Source organism: Hemicordylus capensis, chromosome 2 (assembly GCF_027244095.1).
Source record: "Hemicordylus capensis ecotype Gifberg chromosome 2, rHemCap1.1.pri, whole genome shotgun sequence".
Lineage (NCBI taxonomy): Eukaryota > Metazoa > Chordata > Lepidosauria > Squamata > Cordylidae > Hemicordylus > Hemicordylus capensis.
In genome coordinates, this window is record NC_069658.1 from 317,681,140 (window position 1) to 317,699,749 (window position 18,610).

Sequence of the window (18,610 nt, forward strand, 5' to 3'; positions counted from 1 at the left end):
GGTGTGTGTGTGTGGGTCTCCTCTCCTCCAAGAGGAGAGCTGGTCTTGTGGTAACAAGCATGACTTGTTCCCTTAAGCTAAGCAGGGTCCGCCCTGGTTGCATATGAAAGGGAGACTAGAAGTGTTTGCACTGTAAGATATTCCCCACAGGGGATGGAGCTGCTCTGGGAAGAGCATCTACGTTCCAAGTTCCCTCCCTGACATCTCCAAGATAGGGCTGAAAGAGATTCCTGCCTGCAACCTTGGAGAAGTCACTGCCATTCTGTGCAGACAGTACTGAGCTAGATGGACCTATGGTCTGACTCAGTATATGACAGCTTCCTATGTTCCTATGTACTTGTAAAGGGGAATCCAGCTAGGATCCCCCTTTACAAGTACAGGGCATTCCCAGTAAATGTGGGATGGGGTGGATGGGAGAAAGGCTTCCTTTTACCTTTTAAAATTCAGGCAGTGGAGGCAGTGGCAGAGGAGATATCAGTGGCAGGGTTCTTCTACTGTCAAGTGGAGGACCTTGGCAGGTTCATTTGGGAGAATGCAGTCTGACGGGGCTTTCTAGCCCAGAAGTGCACTGGTAACCAGCGAAGCTGCTGCAGGATAGGTGTATTACTCGTGACGCAACTAGTGCCCACAAGCAACCTTACAGCAGCATTCTGGACCAGATGAAGTTTCCAAACTGCCTTTAAGGACATTACAGTAGTGCAATCTAGATGTCACTGAAGCATGAGTGACTGAGATCAGGTCTGACTTCTCCAAGTAGGGTCATAGCTGCTGTACCAGCCGTAACTGGTAAAAATCACTTCTGCACACTCTCACCACCTTCCCCTCCAAGGACAGGTCTAGAAGCACCCCTAAGCTGCAGACTTTGACTTTCAGAGGAAATGTGTCATGCATCAGGCTTCAGTCAAGGGAGAAGACTCGTCTACACTCCTGCACAGGTTGAAGGACTCCAGGAGGCACAAAGGTGTGGGTTGGACAAGTTTAGTAGCAGCAGCAGGCACCTCATTGCTTGGGCACGAGGAGCAGAGATTCTGGGAGCAGAGATCAGAAGGCTGTAGAAACGGTAACAGAGCTGGGGAACAAGATAGCAGCCTGTGGCTCAGCAGCTGTAGGAGAGCTGTTGCTTCTAGCAGCATCTGAAAGAACTGGAGAGGCTTCAATAGACCAGGAAAGGACCATGACCATTTCCTGCCTGTGCTGGTGCAAACCTTCCTCATGGGTAACCCTTCTGTGGTTTGTTACAACTCCTCCTGAGGAGACTAATCTGGTGGTAGCTGCTTTGCAGCCAGGCATGCGCTCCTCCACCTTGCATGCAGTGACTCTTGGGTACGTTGGTACCAGTGGCTTGGAGAACTGGGCAAGGCACCCCTAGGGGGCTGGGGTGTAGCAGGTGGCAGCTGCAGGGTTGGATTGACAGTGGGGCTCTGAAAAGCTGCCTCATACCCAGAAGCTGAGTCGGGCTCTTCAAGGGTTTGGACGGGTGTGGGGCAGATCATGGGCGACTGAGGAGCTGGCATCAGATCTGTTTCCAGGGCCGCCTCCAAGCTGGGGACATCTTGGCGTCCCTGGGTAGGTGCCGGGGCTTCTGGAAGCAGCAAGTTCAGGATGCCCATTACCTGGTTGCTGGAGTGTGGTGGTTCCTCCTCCTCAGAGGAGGAGGACGCTCCTTCATATAAAGGAATGGGACAGTCGTTAGGCTGGTCTCAGGGCAAGACCTGACAGCGTGGCCCCATCCAAGACCAACAAAACAAATTAGCAGTTTTATTTTGTTATGGTGTTCTCCAACTACTATCTTGTGGATTTGTCATTGTAGATTGTCCACATGGAACCTGTGTTTTGTTCTAAAGGCTGTTACCAACTCTTTTCCTAAATCTTCATAACTCTGAATCTGTTCCTTATTCTATATATCAAATTGCTTTGTGACAATACCTAATATTTGTGTCCTTCATTTTACAGATACTTGTGTACATTTTTCTCTTTAAAATTGTCCTGGATTTGTCAGGTTTGAACTGCCATCTTGTGGTGGGACCAAGTAATTGTTTTGAATTAAGTTGAAGATAAACAATATCAAAGTTACATCCATAGTTCACACACAGGACACTCATGAATCTAACAGCATTTTGGATATGCATTTATGTGTAGTTTATAAATATTAGGAATTCAAATTTTAGTTGGATGAAATTATGCTAATTTATGAAACAATGTTTTTAATGATATTTCCTGGCATTTTGGAGGGGGGAAAGGGGGGGTGGACTAAAGGAACAAGTAGAATAGTATGCTCATGTAAATATACTTGTTAGTGACCATACCTGAACACAGTCATATAATGGTTGCCAGTTTTAAGATCTCAACTATTGGGAAATTTGGTCTAGCTGGAGAGCAGGAGACTTACAATCAATAACAGGATGATTAATGGAAAATGTGCCATAGTTAGTCTTAAGATATAATTGTACTATCCTAAGTGGAGTGGATTGTGATGGTACTGGGTATCTTTCAGACTAGTGTTGTTTGTGGTGTTAGCAGAATGAGAGAATTTGCATGCATTTAAGTTTGTGGAGCTGTATGAAGTTGTGTAATTGCTGGTAATTGCTAGTGGAAGATTTTCTTCTACAAGGCTGTGTAACATGTGCAACTTGTTAACACCCTCAAGTGCAAAAACTAGTTTGGAATAAACATTTCTTTCTTTGAATAACATCATTGTGCAACTGCATTACACTAGCAAAGCACTAGACTGGATGTAGATCACTGTGTTTTGGTAGTTATGGCTATATTAATTTTAGAGCTAGTAACAAAATGAACCTAAATTGTGCCATTCTGAGGAAGTGTATATTGGTATTCTTTTGGATTTCCCCACCCCCACCCCTTTACTGCCTCGATTGGAGTAATAGGTTGTTTCATGAATCCCTTACTTAAGATGTTACTTCAACCACTCCCTGCTACCGCACTTTGTGATAAGGCGGGGGGCTGCCATTTTGTTCCCCAGGCACGTGATGGTGGCTGTCTAATGGGAGCAGGGGAGTCGCTGCATAAGCGGCCAGCTCTCTTCACTCATTCTCAGTTGTTCTTGGGCAAGACCTCCGCCCACCCACCCCGTTTCAGTGAGGGTTATCCGGTTGCCTTTTGGGGGCCAAGTAGGAATTTTTTTGGTCAGTTCTTTTGGGGTGGCTTTTTTTTGCCTGCTTCTCACTGATTCTCCTGGTAGGGTTTCATTGTCTAGATGTTTGATCATTTTGCAGAAGAGTGCGGGTTAGGTTAGGTTGTTCTGTATTGGTGTTTGACTGGAGGACTGATTAAGGTGAGTGGGAAGCCGAGGAACAACCCTTGCAGGTCTTGCGGCCCTTGGGCTGGGATCTGCCCCTACTTGGAGGCTGGCTACGCCCACCACTCAGTGTTTTGCGGCCTGATTTGGGTGGGGCTGGCTGGCCTCCCTCCCTCGGGGGGGGGGATACACCTTGCAGTTGTGGTGATGTCCATTCCTGGAACCAGGCTGAATCAACACCCAGTCCTTTGCCCTATTCTGGGCAGTCGTTCTTATGAGGCTGACCCTCATGGTGGTGTGTGTGTGACCACTTTCCTCTTTGTAGGAGTATGTTCCTCGTTGCATGTTCTTTGAAAATGTAATCAATAAAGTGGCCCCAGTTCTTCCAGTTTGTCATTATTGGGGCCTGGATGTGCACCATAGAGCAACACTGACAAATAATTGTGCATTGATGGGCATTAATTACTTTAACAGTAACTACAGCTACTATCTCAAAAAGTAGTTCAATCTACTAGTCAAACTACATTTTAGTAAACTGCTTTGAAGTGTAACTACTTCCATCCCATCCCAGGGAAATATAAAACTTTTTTTGTTATATAGATACAACAGTTCACTGGAGCATAGAGATTTGAGATGTTGTCTCAAACATTTACTCATAGCATGTACAAATTCTGCCTGAGTTGAGCTTTCAAATGAAAAATGAAGTAAAAGCTAAAAACAAAACAAAAATACTACATTGTTTCAAGCTGTTTGTTAAGAGGTCTGCACGTGGACACATGTCAGCTATCACGTTCCATGACTATGCTTTGTTCAGATGTGGGAAATCAGCATCACATGGGCACAAACCGATCAACAGCAAGACACTTGATCTTGAAAACAAAGAGTTGTTTAATGAGGGATCATGGGGATACAGAATGCCAGAAAAAAGAAAAAAAAAGGGGGTGCTTATTCTTGAGGCATGGTACCAGGCTACCATACTGGGAAGGAGAAGAGAATTTAGGGTGAAAGAAAGAGAAAAAGCATTTGTCATAGCTACCTGCATCTAGTTAGGGGGATCCTAAATAGATGGCTCAAGCATGAGGCAGCATGGGGCGCTGACTCTAATGGTAGGGGCCACGTGAGTGCACAGACAGCAAGAGTGGCAAGTATAGCGAATGCAGAAAGCAAAGATATATTGCCACGTTTGTAGGGAGGTTTATAGGCAAACACATACTAGGGGTGTGCACGAACTGGCTGGCAGAGTTTGGTCTGAACATGAACCAGTTCAGTCGTCTGGGCTGGTTGGTATAACAGATTTTTGTTTGTTTGTTTGCCCACACCCATTCCATCCCTAACCATAGACACTGGCTTAGGACTTCCACCACTTCCTAGCATCTGCTGGAAATGAGCAGAACAAGCAGAATAATGATAACCCAACCCAAACCTCATGATCTCTCCCAGTGGTTTTATGTAAATGCTAAATAGTAATGGGGAGAGGAACCTTGAGAGATTACATAGGTTAGTTGCCAAGGGGTCAAGCAGGCAAAACCTGGAACTATCCCTCCAGGTTGGACTAAATCCACCACAAAACACTGTTCTCCAGTCCCAACCTAACAAGACTGTTCAGAAAGGTATCTGGGTCAATGCTATCAATAGCTGTCGAGACGTTAAGCACTACCAAGAGGGTTGTACTCCAACTGGTCACTTCCCAACATAAGTTGTCCTACAACAGTGAACGAAGCAGTTTTAGCCCCCAAACCACAACAGAAGCCAGACTGCTGTGGCTCAAAGTAATCAGTAGCATCCAGAACCTGCTGGAATTGGGACACCACCACCATCCTTTCCAGCTTCCTCTCTGTGTCAGTAGGACTGAACTCTGAAATAATAAATAAATTCTTTTAATCTGGCCATGTGCCTAGTGCCTATAATATACAATGCAACCTTCAATGTTCGAGGATGAAACAGGCCCAGCATAAGCTTCCCAGTGCCTGAGGTGGTGTAATGAGCTGCTGCTGCCTCCCCCAGTGTTTGCTGGGGCTATGTTTAGCCCCAGTGGACACAGAGTTAGGTGCCTAGAACTCCCGTCTTCTGGGGGAATCCCCCAATGCATCGCGTGGTGCATTGTGGGATTCATGGATGCTGAGACGAGTCTTGGCTGCATGGAGCAGGGCTGATCAAGTTGGAGCATCTGAAGGGAAGACAAGGTTTATTTATTTTTACATTTATATTTTATATCCCGCTCTTCCTCCAAGGAGCCCAGAGCGGTGTATTACATACTTAGGTTTCTCCTCACAACAACCCTGTGAAGTAGGTTAGGCTGAGAGAGAAGTGATTGGCTCAGAGTCACCCAGCTAGTGTCATGGCTGAATGGGGATTTGAACTTGGGTCTCCCCGGTCCTAGTTCAGCACTCTAGCCACTACACCATGCTGGCTTCCCCCCTGCCCAGCCAGTAGGTTGTGTCATTGGCCCCATTTCTTTTCTTTTTTTTTATTCACAAGAAACCTTTTTTAAAAACTGCCATGTAAAAGTTTCACTTTTCCTATGAACTCTTGATCTGGTTCACGTTTATACCTAAAGCTTTTACTAGCTACTAAGTCAGACTGGGGAAAAAGACATACAGTTAACCAAAAGGCAGAAGAGGGATTTGTATAACTTCAAGCAGTTAAAGATTTTTCACAAGGCTATAGGCTGACATTCCTCTTCCCTCACTCAAAGCATTAAGGGAGTTTCTAATCTTTAATAGCCATTTATTTGGTGATTATTGGGTAACTTCCAGTTCTGGAACAATGATTGGCTGTTCTGTTTGTTCATTTGTTTGAAACATATTTCATTTACTGCTCAATTAACTTAAATTCAAAAGAAGAAAAAGAAACATTACTTACTAACAATTCAAAGCTCATTTTAGAACTAAGCGTAACCCCCTTTAGAAGTCTTAGGAATGTGCCTTTTGATCTACAGTTAGATGGTGCTGTAATGCTGGAGAACAAGATCTAGACAACAGTAATATTTATTCTTGATTATGGACAACATTTTTGGATCAGAGAAGTGCATAATGTGTAAGAAAACAATACAGATGCATTTCATAATTGAAGATAATGTGCCTGCCTACGATCGGGCATTTACAAATGAAGAGCAGAAAAGAATTGCTTTCAATACCATTGCTAGATGGCATTAGAACTGGTGTACTCTTATATATAGAACCTGTTTGTCAAGTGGGTGTCATCTGTTAAAACCTACTGGGCTTCAAAACAGGGAAGGTGACAAGGCTGGAGGAGCTTCCCCTACAGTTGGGAGAGACTTTTTTATTTATTAATTTACATTTTATATCCCGCTCTACCTCCAAGGAGCCCAGAGCAGTGTACTACATACTTAGGTTTCTCCTCACAACAACCCTGTGAAGTAGGTTAGGCTGAGAGAGAAGTGACTTCTGAGGTATTCAGGAAAATCTTGCTTAAACAAAAGAAAACGGGGCTTGCCCCATCAGTGTTCTCTCTAATTTTTTTCATCTGTATGTGGAATTAGATTTGTTCTGGGCAGCAGTATCAAGGCAATGTGCGTGTGTGCATGCATTCAGGGTGGGGCCTTCCTGATTCAACCTGAGTGGGATCTAAAATTAACACTTAAATGCTCATGTGGATTATCATTCACTTGAGGCTGATAATGCTGGATCCAGCCAGTGTGCAGAATATTGCTTCATGCATGGATCTGGTGAGGACCCAGACTGGGAAAGGGGGGAGATAAAATGGGGGGGGGATTCTGGACCTTTTGCAACCACTTTTGAGGATATGATGTAACTTTTTTTAAAGGATGAAAATATACAGAACATGTGAAAGTTCTGATCATGATATGGTGATGCACACCTCTTATATGTATTGTTTTTCAGTGAGACCAGTAACTTTATTATCATCTGTTGTAAATAGTTATGACTTCTTGTCCTATTTTAGCAGTAGTTCATAACAAGTGTGGGTGGTCTAAGCAGAATGCACAATTTTCCAGGCTCAATACAGGCATACTGTGTTATGGCATACTTTATTAATACTGGCCAGTCTCCTAACTTCACAGGGTCACATACTACACACACTTCCTCCTACATTTTCATTTTGGATCTTAACCATAGTGTTATGCCTGCACAAATAATTTCAGTGACTATGTCCAACTGAAGAAAATCTGCTTCTATCCATGGTTGCAAACCGTTGTTTGATGCTAAGCTGATTTCCACCAGTTCTAGTGTATTCCAAGACAAATATAATTCTAGTAATAGCACTGTACAAGAACAAACATGTGTACATGGTAAATATTTAATTATGTTCCTGACGTTCTTGAATATCCCCAAAGCGAAAGCTCAGTAGGAATGCTCTGCACACAAGTATTCACCCACTGATGCTGTTCTCATGAGCAGCCAAGACCGGGCTAGGGCAGCTAAGCTCAAGCTTGGCTGCTTATGAGAACCTGCTGGAGCCGACTGGCTCCTAGCGGTGCCTCGGCGGCAAACCCACCTAGAGAGCCTGCCTCTTAAACAGGTTTAAGGGAGCAAGCATTCCCTTAGCCATGTTTATTTGACCGTGTGGCAGCACCAGCTGCTTCTAGCCAGTGCTGACACATTGATGGGAGGGCACCCGCCCATCATTGGGGGACCCCCACAATCCACCACGTATTTGGTGCATTGTGGGATCTCCGGGCACTCTCTGGGGCAGCGGCGGACCATCTGAGTGCACAGTGCGTATGCCTGGACAGTCCTCAGCGATCATCTGCGAGAAAGGTAGGCTTCTGCAGCCTTCCCTGCTGCGCTGCCCACCTGGTCATGAGAATGACCTCACTTTCTCAAAAGCTACAGTATAAAAGTAACCACAGATGTGCATCACCCATACCAGTTCCTGTTTTGTGCATGTTTCACATGCACAAATTATATATTATATTGATTATAATCTATAAAGGAGACTAGAGCGTAAGTGGAGGAAGACACTAATCTGTTAAGACACTGCACAAAGCCCATTTGAAGGCTTATTTTGTGGCAATATGTGCAGCGAAGAAGCCATTCTATTCTGCACATATTGCATCCGCAAGTTTACGTCCAACACAGTTGTTCAGAGTTGTTAGGGGATTGACTCGGGTTTCCTCTTCTCTGAGTATAGATCTAGATCTGATCTCCATTTTTTAGTTCAACACTTTATTGGGGTAAACAAATTTAGACTAGGTATTTTTTTAATTTGGTGGTGTTCCTAGTTTATCACATTGAGTGTGACTCCAATCTACCTGCCAAATAATAGACTTTTCCAAATTTTGCAAATTCTGTTTCAGGCATTACAGTATTTTGTATTCATGTACTGGAGCTGTAGAAATTGCTATATTTTTCCTCTGTGTATTTCTTAAAAATGAGGGCCCATACTGTGATATCTAGTGAGTTTGAGTCAATCTCATTTAAAATGGAAGGGTGAATTGTCTATTAAGAGGACAGTACACCTTTAACTTTCTGTACGCTTTCAATTCAAATGAATTTTAATTATGCAAATGTAAGGGTTTTGTGCAGGAAGTATTTCTGGTGGATTGTGACAGTGTTTCTTCTCTGTTTATGGAAGGCTTCTCCTCCTCTCTGTCATGAGCTACTGCTCTGGATGATACCAAACTCTTTCAGGTAGTGAAATCCAAAACGGATTGTGAGGAGCTCCAAAAGGATCTCTCCAAACTGGGGGAGTGGGCGACAAAGTGGCAAATGCACTTCAGTGTTGGCAAGTGTAAAGTGATGCAGATTGAGACGAAGAACCCCAACTTCAAGAATATGCTGCTGGGATCTGAGCTGTCGGTGACTGACCAGGAGAGGGATCTTGGGGTGGTGGTGAACAGCTCATTGAAAGTGTCGACTCAATGTGCAGCAGCTGTGAAAAAGGCAAATTCCATGCTAGGGATCATTAGGAAGGGGATTGAAAATAAAACACCCTTATAATGCCCTTATACAAAACTATGGTGTGGCCACACCTGGAGTACTGCATACAATTCTGGTCACCACATCTTTAAAAAGGCCATTGTAGAACTGGAAAAGGTGCAGAAGAGGGCAACCAAGATGATCAGGGGCCTAGAGCACCTTTCTTATGAGGCAAGGCTACAACACCTGGAGCTTTTTAGATTAGAAAAAAGACGACTGTGGGGAGACATGATAGACGTCTATAAAATTATGCATGGTGTGGAGAAAGTGGATAGAGAGAAATTCTTCTCCCTCTCACATAACGCTAGAACCAGGGGTCATCCCATGAAATTGATTGCCAGGAAATCTAGGACCAACAAACAGAAGTACTTTTTCACACAACACATAATCAACTTGTGGAATTCTCTGCCACGAGATGTAGTGACAGCCAACAACCTGGATGGCTTTAAGTGGGGTTTGGATAACTTCATGGAGGAGAAGTCTATCGTCGAGGTCTATCATCGGCTACTAGTCGGAGGGCTATAGGCCACCCTCAAAGGCAGGATGCTTCTGAGTACCAGTTGCGGGGGAGTAACAGCAGGAGAGAGGGCATGGCCTCAACTCCTGCCTGAGGCTTCCAGCGACATCTGGTGGGCCACTGTGCGAAACAGGATGCTAGACTAGATGGGCCTTGGGCCTGATCCAGCAGGGCTGTTCTTATGGATTTTTCGTTATCCTGCTATAATGCTTTTAACATTTTTTTTGGCAGATAAAATCGTTTGCATTCATGCCAACTTGGACTCCTCAGTTATGGCTGGGTCAATTGTAGAGGTGTCCAGTATCTACTCTGGTTCAATTAGAAAGGATCCATTTCAATTTGTGACTCCTGAGGATGCGGACAAACTTCTTGGAGGTGTTTGGCCTACAACTTGTCCCCTGGATCCATGCCCAACATGGCTTATAACATCTTGCAGGGAGGCTGTTGGTGATGGCCTAGCATTATCAATGCCTCACCGAGGGAGGGCAGGATGCCTCCATGATGAAGGAGGCAATTGTGAGACCTTTGCTTAAGAAGCCTGCCCTAGAGCCCTCCGTGTTGGATAATTATAGGCCTTTCTTCAACCTCCCTTGCGTAGGCAAGCTAAATTGAAAGGGTGGTGGCTGATCAACTCCAGGTAGTTTTGGATGATAGTGACTATCTAGATCAATTTCAAACTGGCTTTAGAGCGGGCTTGGGGTGGAGACAGCCTTGGTTTTCCTGATGGATGATCTCTACCAAGGAATGGACAGAGGGAGTGTGACTCTGTTGGTTTCTTTGTACCTTTCTGCGGCTTTTGATACTCTCGGCCATGGTATCCTTCTGGATCGTTTGGGGGATTTGGGAATAGGTGGCACTGCTTTGCAGTGGTTCCGTTCCTGTCTCTCTGGTAGATTCCAGATGGTGTTGATTGGAGATAGCTGCTCTCTGAAACGAGAGCTATTTATGGTTTCCTTCAGGGCTCCATCATATCTCCCGATGTTTTTTAACATCTAAGTGAAACCACTGGGTGAGATCATCAAGAGATGTGCAGCAGGGTGTTATCATTATGCTGATGACACCCAAATCTATTTCTCTGTGACATCATCATCAGGAAATGGTATAGCCCCCTTAAATGCTTGCCTACAAGCAGTAATGGACTGGATGAGGGATAATAAATTGAAGCTGAATCCAAGCAAGATGGAGGTACTCATGGTAAGGGGTCATACTTGGAGTAATGTGATAGATCTTTCTGTTCTGGATGGGTTTGCACTCCCCCCAAAGAAACGAGTACGTAGCTCGGGAGTACTTCTGGTCCCAGGCTTCACTCTGGATTCTGAGGTTGAGGCTATGGCCAGGAGCGCTTTCTATCAACTTTGGTTGATACGACAGCTGTGTCTTTTCCTTGAAAATAATGATCTCAGAACTGTGGTACGGTCTCTGGTAACCTCTATGCTTGACTACTGACTCCATATGGGGCTGCTTTTGTATGTAGCTTGTAAACTTTAGTTGGTTCAAAATGGAACAGCTAGATTGGTCTCGGGTGTCTCAGAGAGATCATATTATGCCTGTTTTAAAACAATTGCATTGGTTGCCAGTAGGTTTCGAGGCAAAATACAAAGTGCTGGTAATTACCTTTAAATTCCTAAATGCAGGGGCGTAACTACCATTAGGCAGGGGGAGGCAGTCGTCTCGGGGCCCCCACTGACTTGAGGGGCCCCCCAGAGACACCTCACATGACTCCCCAGTGCCCCCTGCCCAGCCCCAAGACCCTTCAGCCACTTGCCCTGTTTGCCCTCTCTCCTGCTTGTCGTCCTGGTCGGCAATCAAAGCAGCAGGAAAGCTGCTTTTCTCCCCGCCTCTCAGCTGATCGGCAGGTGGGCAGGGCTTCCAGGGAGGCCTCCGTGTAGGCCTCCGTGAAGCCTGAATTTGAGTAGGCTGGCAAGCCCCAGGAAGAAGGCTGGCAGTCAGAGTGGCCACTACAGTTCTCTGCAGCAGACCCTCTTCCCAGGCCAGACAGCTCAGCCTTTGCCAGGTAGAATGTGAATTCCTTTATGTGGTTACACCCCCCCACCCCCTACAGGTAGGGATCTGCTTGCCATAGTGCTTTGATGGGGGGGTGGGGAGACTGAGAAGTCTCTGAATATTTAATTTAAGACTGATTGGAAAATTTGCTGGCTTAAAAAAAAACCCTCTAAAAAGTCCTAGAAGTGGCTTGTTTCATGGCAGGAAATTACAAAAACTTCTGGAACAAATTTATTTATGTATTAATTAATTAATTAATTAATTAATTAATTCATAAATACACTTATGTTCAAGTTGTTTTGCAACCCAGGTCTGAGTGAGAACTGAGACATGAGTGAGAACTGTGACACATGTGTTGTGCTTTTATATTTTTCCCCCTTGGGGTAAATCTGGCCAACATGTGAATGCAGCACTTCCATTCCAGAGGAGAGGTGTGTTAAAGGGCTTTAAAAGCCTCTTGTGAAAAATCTCCTGGAATCAAACTTTACTGAATTTGTTCAGAATTCTGAGAAAACAGACATAGGCTCACCCTGCATGGTTGAAAGTCTCCTTTGCTAATCTGCAGCAAGGGGCCCATTTTAATAATTAGTGTTTCTAGTGTGTTCTAGGCATTAAAAGTAGCACAAATATATAGTATTCAATGTATATCACTATATATTGTGAAGTGTGTGTGTGTATTCAGTGAAATGTATTTCTTGGCAGCATACTTATTTTGAAATATCAGACTTAAATCCTTGGAAGCCTGGGGTGTGTGGAGACCCTGGACTTTGGGGGAGGCATTTTAAAATCTCTTCTCAGGGCCCACTCCAACCTTGCTACGCCTCTGAGCGCATTCGGCTCCGCTCTTAGAGCTCTACTTCGAAAACTGTGCACAATGCAGAGAGCTTCATGATTGAAAGGGAGCTGCATCTGCTGTCCACAGAGCCACCACCGGGTATTACTTGCTGGCAGACTGGAAGTCGCTTAGATGAACTTCAAGCTCAAATCCTTGGTTTTGCAAATACACCATATGAGAAAGGAATTTTTGACTTGGAAACAGTTGTGCCTGAAAGGTATCCATTTGAGCCTCCAAAGATGCGCTTCCTGACTTCTTTTAAAAAAGGTTTTACTCCCATATAATTCTTCTCTTCTCATTTGCTCAATTTTGTACATCTGTTTTTTGGATGTTTTGAATGAGGACAGAAATGTGAGAATAAAAGCCCCCTGCTTACTGGGCAAAGAGGCACCTTTTTCTCTTTGTAAACTACCCTGAGCCATTTTTGGAAGGGCGGTATAGAAATTGAATTATTATTATTATTATTATTATTATTATTATTATTATTATTATTATTAATAAATTTCTCGGGGGGGCATTTAAGAATCTTGTCTCAGGGCCCACTCCAACCTAGTTACGCCCCTGCCTAAATGGTTTCGGGCCAGGTTACCTGGGAGAGTGCTTTCTTTTGCATGATCCCCTCCACACATTAGGATCATCGAGAGATACCGCCAGCTCATCTGGCGGTGACTCGGGTGTGTGCCTTCTCTGTAGTTGCTCCTGGGCTGTGGAATGCATTCTCTATAGACATTCGTGGTTTAAAATCTTTACCAGCCTTCAAAAGAGCCCTTAAGACACAATTCTAAGCCAGACTTCTAGTAATCTTTGAATGTTTTACATTTTTAATTGCTGTTTAAATTATAATTGCTTCAATCTTTGAATGTTTTTTAAATTTTGCTGTTTTAATAGTTGGTTTTAATTTTTTTTATATTTGTTTTTTAAAAACCACCTGGAGTATATACATTCAATAGACAGATAGAAAAATTAAATTATAGAAGGGCTTTCTTTCTGTAGATGAAGGACATTTCTGTAGATGAAGGACAGCTATATAATTATTCAGATCATGGTGTGGTGATAATTGTTGCATGGTAGTGTAGTGATAATTGTGTGATGATTCTTGCATATGCCTGGTTGTATATAAAATGAGCTGGAGTTGGTCTGGATACTGCTCCTGTCACCTGAAACTATTCTAAAATATTACAGAAGTGCATGATATAATGTGTTTTTTCTTTCCTTGATTTGCTTTGTTGGTTCTTGGCTTATTAAATATGCTGGCTTAAATATGGTGCAAAGTACTGCAAGGGAAAGCGGGTGGGGGGGCTTTTCCACATTTCCTTTCAGTGAGAGCCCCCTACTCTCCCCAAATAGAAATTTCCAAAGGTTGGGAAGGCAGTTTTTCAGAGGGTGCAAGAAAAGCTAATGGGGGGGGGGGGGAGAAAGCAATTTCCCATATGCATGTGGTAGCACCTTCCACTTGCGCAGTGCACCAGATTGTATATATGTGGATCCAAACCACTGTTTGTTAAATTGATGTGCTACAAAAATGAACAAGTTTGAATTTTAATTTGCATATTATTAATCGAGAATTAAATGTAATTAATAAATGTTGTTCTGACTGGTGTGTGTGTGTGTGCGCATTTATTAGTAATATAAGTAAAAACAGAAAAGATTACATCTCCGAGAGTCATACATGATTACAAACAAAAACATATCCATCATAAGAACCTCCTCTATATGCAAGATACAAATAGTAATTATATATATTTATAAATATGTGTATATGATTATAGAGTAGGAAATGTTAACATGGGCATCAGTCTTAACATCAGTAAAATTTCAAACCTCAAAACCAATTGAACATCCAGCGGTTAAACAATATAAAGAGGGGAAAGCCAAAACAAGCCAAAACAAAAAAAAAACACACATATAAATGAATATTATAGTTGATTCGGGCACAGACCAACACATCCGCAGCAAGGGTCCTATCCCATATCCACAAGCTAGGAAAGTATTAATAAACATATTATTAATTAATATTATATCAATAAAAATTTATAATTAGCCAGAGAAAAATTCAAACCCAACAAAAAATAAAACCTTCATAAGTGAAACTCACTGAAATCCATAAAATCAATGAATGTAATTACCCTACATAAATTTCATCCTTCTTTTAATTCAAAACCTGTATAAAAATTATCCAGAAGCTTTTTTGAGATAAGGTCCCAAATACTCAAATCCCTTCTGATCTTTTCCATCCCAGTTCCTCTTCAATGTAGAAATACTGATAAAATAATTCCAGACAGAATACTGAATAATACTGTTTGTTCCGCTACTAGATGGATAAAATCTAAGAAAATCTATAAGAAAACCAAATGTCATTTAACAACCTTACACACTAATACAAGAACACACAAAAAAAGCTTATCCTGTAAAGAACTATGAACTCAGTAAACCTATCTTAACAGATAAGAAGGTATGGAAACAATTCCTGATCCGGGTTTCAATGTTAAGTTATATAGACAAAAAATAAAGGTACCATTGCTTGCTACCTGACTTATGAAAGCTATTAATTTCATACAGACACAAAAATGCCATAGATTCTAGACAGGAACTCCAAAATAAAAATATAGTTTTTATATCACCAGCAGAATACATAGAGGGGTCCCTCAAAGTGGAACAATAACCAGCCAAAATATAAAGCTCCGTGCCAAATCATGCAGCAAGATCTTCAGCATATCTCTATTATCACTTCGTGTTGGCTCTCCTCCCTGCAAAACACTACAGCATTACCTCCACAGAAGTCCATGACAACACAAAGAAGAAGAAGAAACAGAAATCCAAGAAAAATTTTCAGGTCTCCACTGTAAAAATCTCATTAAAACCAAAAAGATCAGAATAAGTCAAAGTCTAGTATATAAGAGGATTGAAAGAATAATTTTTGAACCTCTCCTCTAACTCCCCAAAATGTCAAAAATTAGAACGAAAAAGATTGCTCATAGAAAGAGAAGATACCGACTTCACAAAAACATAAAATTTAAATGTAAATTTTTCTTTAAAAAAAAACACAGAGCCATGATGGATTTCCCAGCCCTTACACACCAGTTACATGACAATTTAACAGATATTCATGACTGGTATCCAAAACCTATTGTACCAAAAAAAAAAGAAAAAGAAACAAAGAAGATATACAATAAGAAAGTAACAGATAAAGTAGATAAAACAGATAAAAGAGCCAGCGTGGTGCAGTGGTTAGAGTGCTGGACTAGGACCAGGGAAACCCGAGTTCAAATCCCAATTCGGCCATGATACCAGCTGAGTGACTCTGGGCCAGTCACTTCTCTCTCAGCTTAGCCTACTTCACAGGGTTTTTGTGAGGAGAAACTTAAGTATGTAGTACATCGCTCTGGGCTCCTTGGAGGAAGAGCGGGATATAAAATGTAAATAATAATAAATAATAATTAAATAATTAACTGGGACTCTCATCATTTGAAAGACCAACTAAAATTTGCATTACCACAATCCTTTACAATACCATCAAGTTATATTTCAAATTTTACCCATGATACAAGAAATCTTCTAGGTGAAAACTAAGCTGATAAAAGTACAGGCAGTAGGCTCTGCAAAGGAGAAAAGACACCCAAGCAGTAAAATCTTGTCAGTCAACATCCTCTTCAACCAGCCCTCTTCTTAATGCTGTAAATCATTCCATAATTGCTTCTAGGAAAGTCAGTAAGAGGTTCAAAAAGGCAAAGTGAGAATACCAGAAATCTTGTATACTCCCAGCTGTAGTTGTCTCAGAGATTAATTAGGAAAGAGAAAGTAGATAGATTAGTTGCGAGGTCGTCCCTTCATCGGCTTTGATGATATTTGCCTCTTCCATTCAGCCTGTTGCTTAAGCAGAAAGGTTTATGCTGGGGGTTCGTCCAGAGAAATCTCCCCAGACTCCTCCCCCCAGACAAAAAAACCCAAGCCCTGCATGCAATCTGATCTCCATCATAATGATGTGAGATAATTGGACCAAATGGGAGTCAAAACGCCTGGAGTGTTAGCCAGGTGCTTCTCTTCTGAATGCCATCTTCGCTTTGAAATCCCATAGTAATATTGAAGAGGAAACATGGTCCCATGCACCCCCATATTGTAGAGATTGCTTCACTAACTTGTTTTTGTTTTTGTTTTTAAAAGTCATAAACTATGCTCAGTTATTTTCTGTGTTTACCCTTTCTTCTACATTTAGAAATGTAGCATTTTCTTCTACATTTAGAAAAGGTTTATATATTTTACCTTTTCGGACAGTTACTTCAGATATTACTTCTTGAGGTGTTCACTTTAAAAAGCCAACACAGGAGTGTGACAAGCAGGTGTCTGATAACACATACAGAAGTACACTCATCAGAGAGCTGAGAATGGCTGAGGCTACCTGTTCAGTGGACTCCTGGAGACACACTTGGGGTTGTTTCATCAGTGGAATAACGCATAGTGATTGCTTGAAAGGCTGGGAACAATTGTGTAACCACTTTTAATAGCATATAGAAACCCCGATGTTTTCATGAAATGTATATATTCATCATTACACACACATGTATATGTTCATCATTATACACACAAGATCCCAAACCTGGGGTTGAGCGCACGCTCACACACTCTAACCTGGTAAAAGGCCATGGTTAAAAGTCATGCCAGTGGGGGCAGAAGCACCAGGACTAGGAGTGATCTTGGTGCTTCACACGAACAGCCCAACCCAGGCTGGGTTGCCCTAGCCTGGGTTGGGCTGTCCATGATAATAACCTCATTGAGTGGGTACACTGGCTGTTTTTCCACACACCCTCTCCATTCAGTTCCCATTGATAACAACACATATATTAATATGTATAATCTCCAATGTGCTTCAACTGCACAATTTATTGGTTATAGCTTTTGGATTTCCTTGAAAAAAAATGTGAATAGACAGCTCAGTGTTCCCTAAATTTTCACAATCAGTGCTAAACATCTTACTGTTTGCAATCATAAATATTACTCAGTAATAGATCCAATTCAGATTGCAATGATGATGAACATATTTGATTGATTAAGTGCCATCAAGTCAGTGTCGACTCTTAGTGACCACATAGATAGATTCTCTCCAGCACAATCTGCCTTCAACTTGCCCTTTAAGGGGTCTCAGTGGTACATTCATTGCTGTTCTAATCGAGTCCATCCACCTTGCTGCGGGTCATCCTCTTCTTCTCTTTTCTCCAACTTTCCCCAGCATTATGGAATTCTCAAGGGAGCTGGGTCTCTGCATAATGTGTCCAAAGTATGATAGTGTGAGCCTGGTCATTTGTGCCTCGAGTGAACATTCTGGATTTATTTGTTCTATAATATGATCCATTTGTTTGTTTTCCTGGCTGTCCATGGTATCCTCAAAAGTCATCTCCAGCACCAAAGTTTAAAAGCAGCAATACTTTTTCTATCTTGCTTCTTCAAAGTCAAGTTTTCGCATCCATATAGTGTCATGGAAAAAACCATGGTCCGAATGATTTTAATCTTTGTAGGTGTAGACGTGTCACGGCATCTAAATATCCTTTCCAAGGCCTTCATTGAAACCCTACCAGGTGCTAGTCTACAGTGTATTTCTTGATTGCTGGATCCTTTACTGTTGATGGTCGATCCTAAAAGGCAGAAGCTATCCACCACTTCAATTATTATTATTATTAATTCAATTTCTATACCACCCTTCCAAAAATGGCTCAGGGTGGTTTACACAGAGAAATAATAAATAAATAAGATGGATCCCTGTCCCCAAAGGGCTCACAATAAAAAAAGAAACATAAGATAGACACCAGCAACAGTTACTGGAAGTACTGTGCTTGGGGTGAATAGGGCCAGTTACTCCCCCCCTGCTTAATAAAGAGAATCACTACATTAAAAGGCGCCTCTTTGCCAAATTAGCAGGGGATAATCAATGTCTTGATTATCAGTGCTGAGGCTGGTTGCTGTACCCATTGTCATTAGTTTAGTCTTCTTTACATTTAGTTGTAGTCCAGTTTTTTCACTGTGCTCCTTGACTTTCATTACTAGAGCACACAGAGTTGGGCATCCAGCGTGCCGCCAGTGCACTGTGCTTGTTACGTGGTGCATTA

General features: G+C 42.4%; 1 protein-coding gene across 1 annotated transcript in view; it reads left to right on the forward strand.

The window, feature by feature from the left end:
- Window positions 1-18,610, forward strand: part of CENPP (centromere protein P) — a 281,077-nt gene that overhangs the window by 114,311 nt on the left and 148,156 nt on the right. The gene's annotated exons all lie outside the window — the stretch shown is intronic.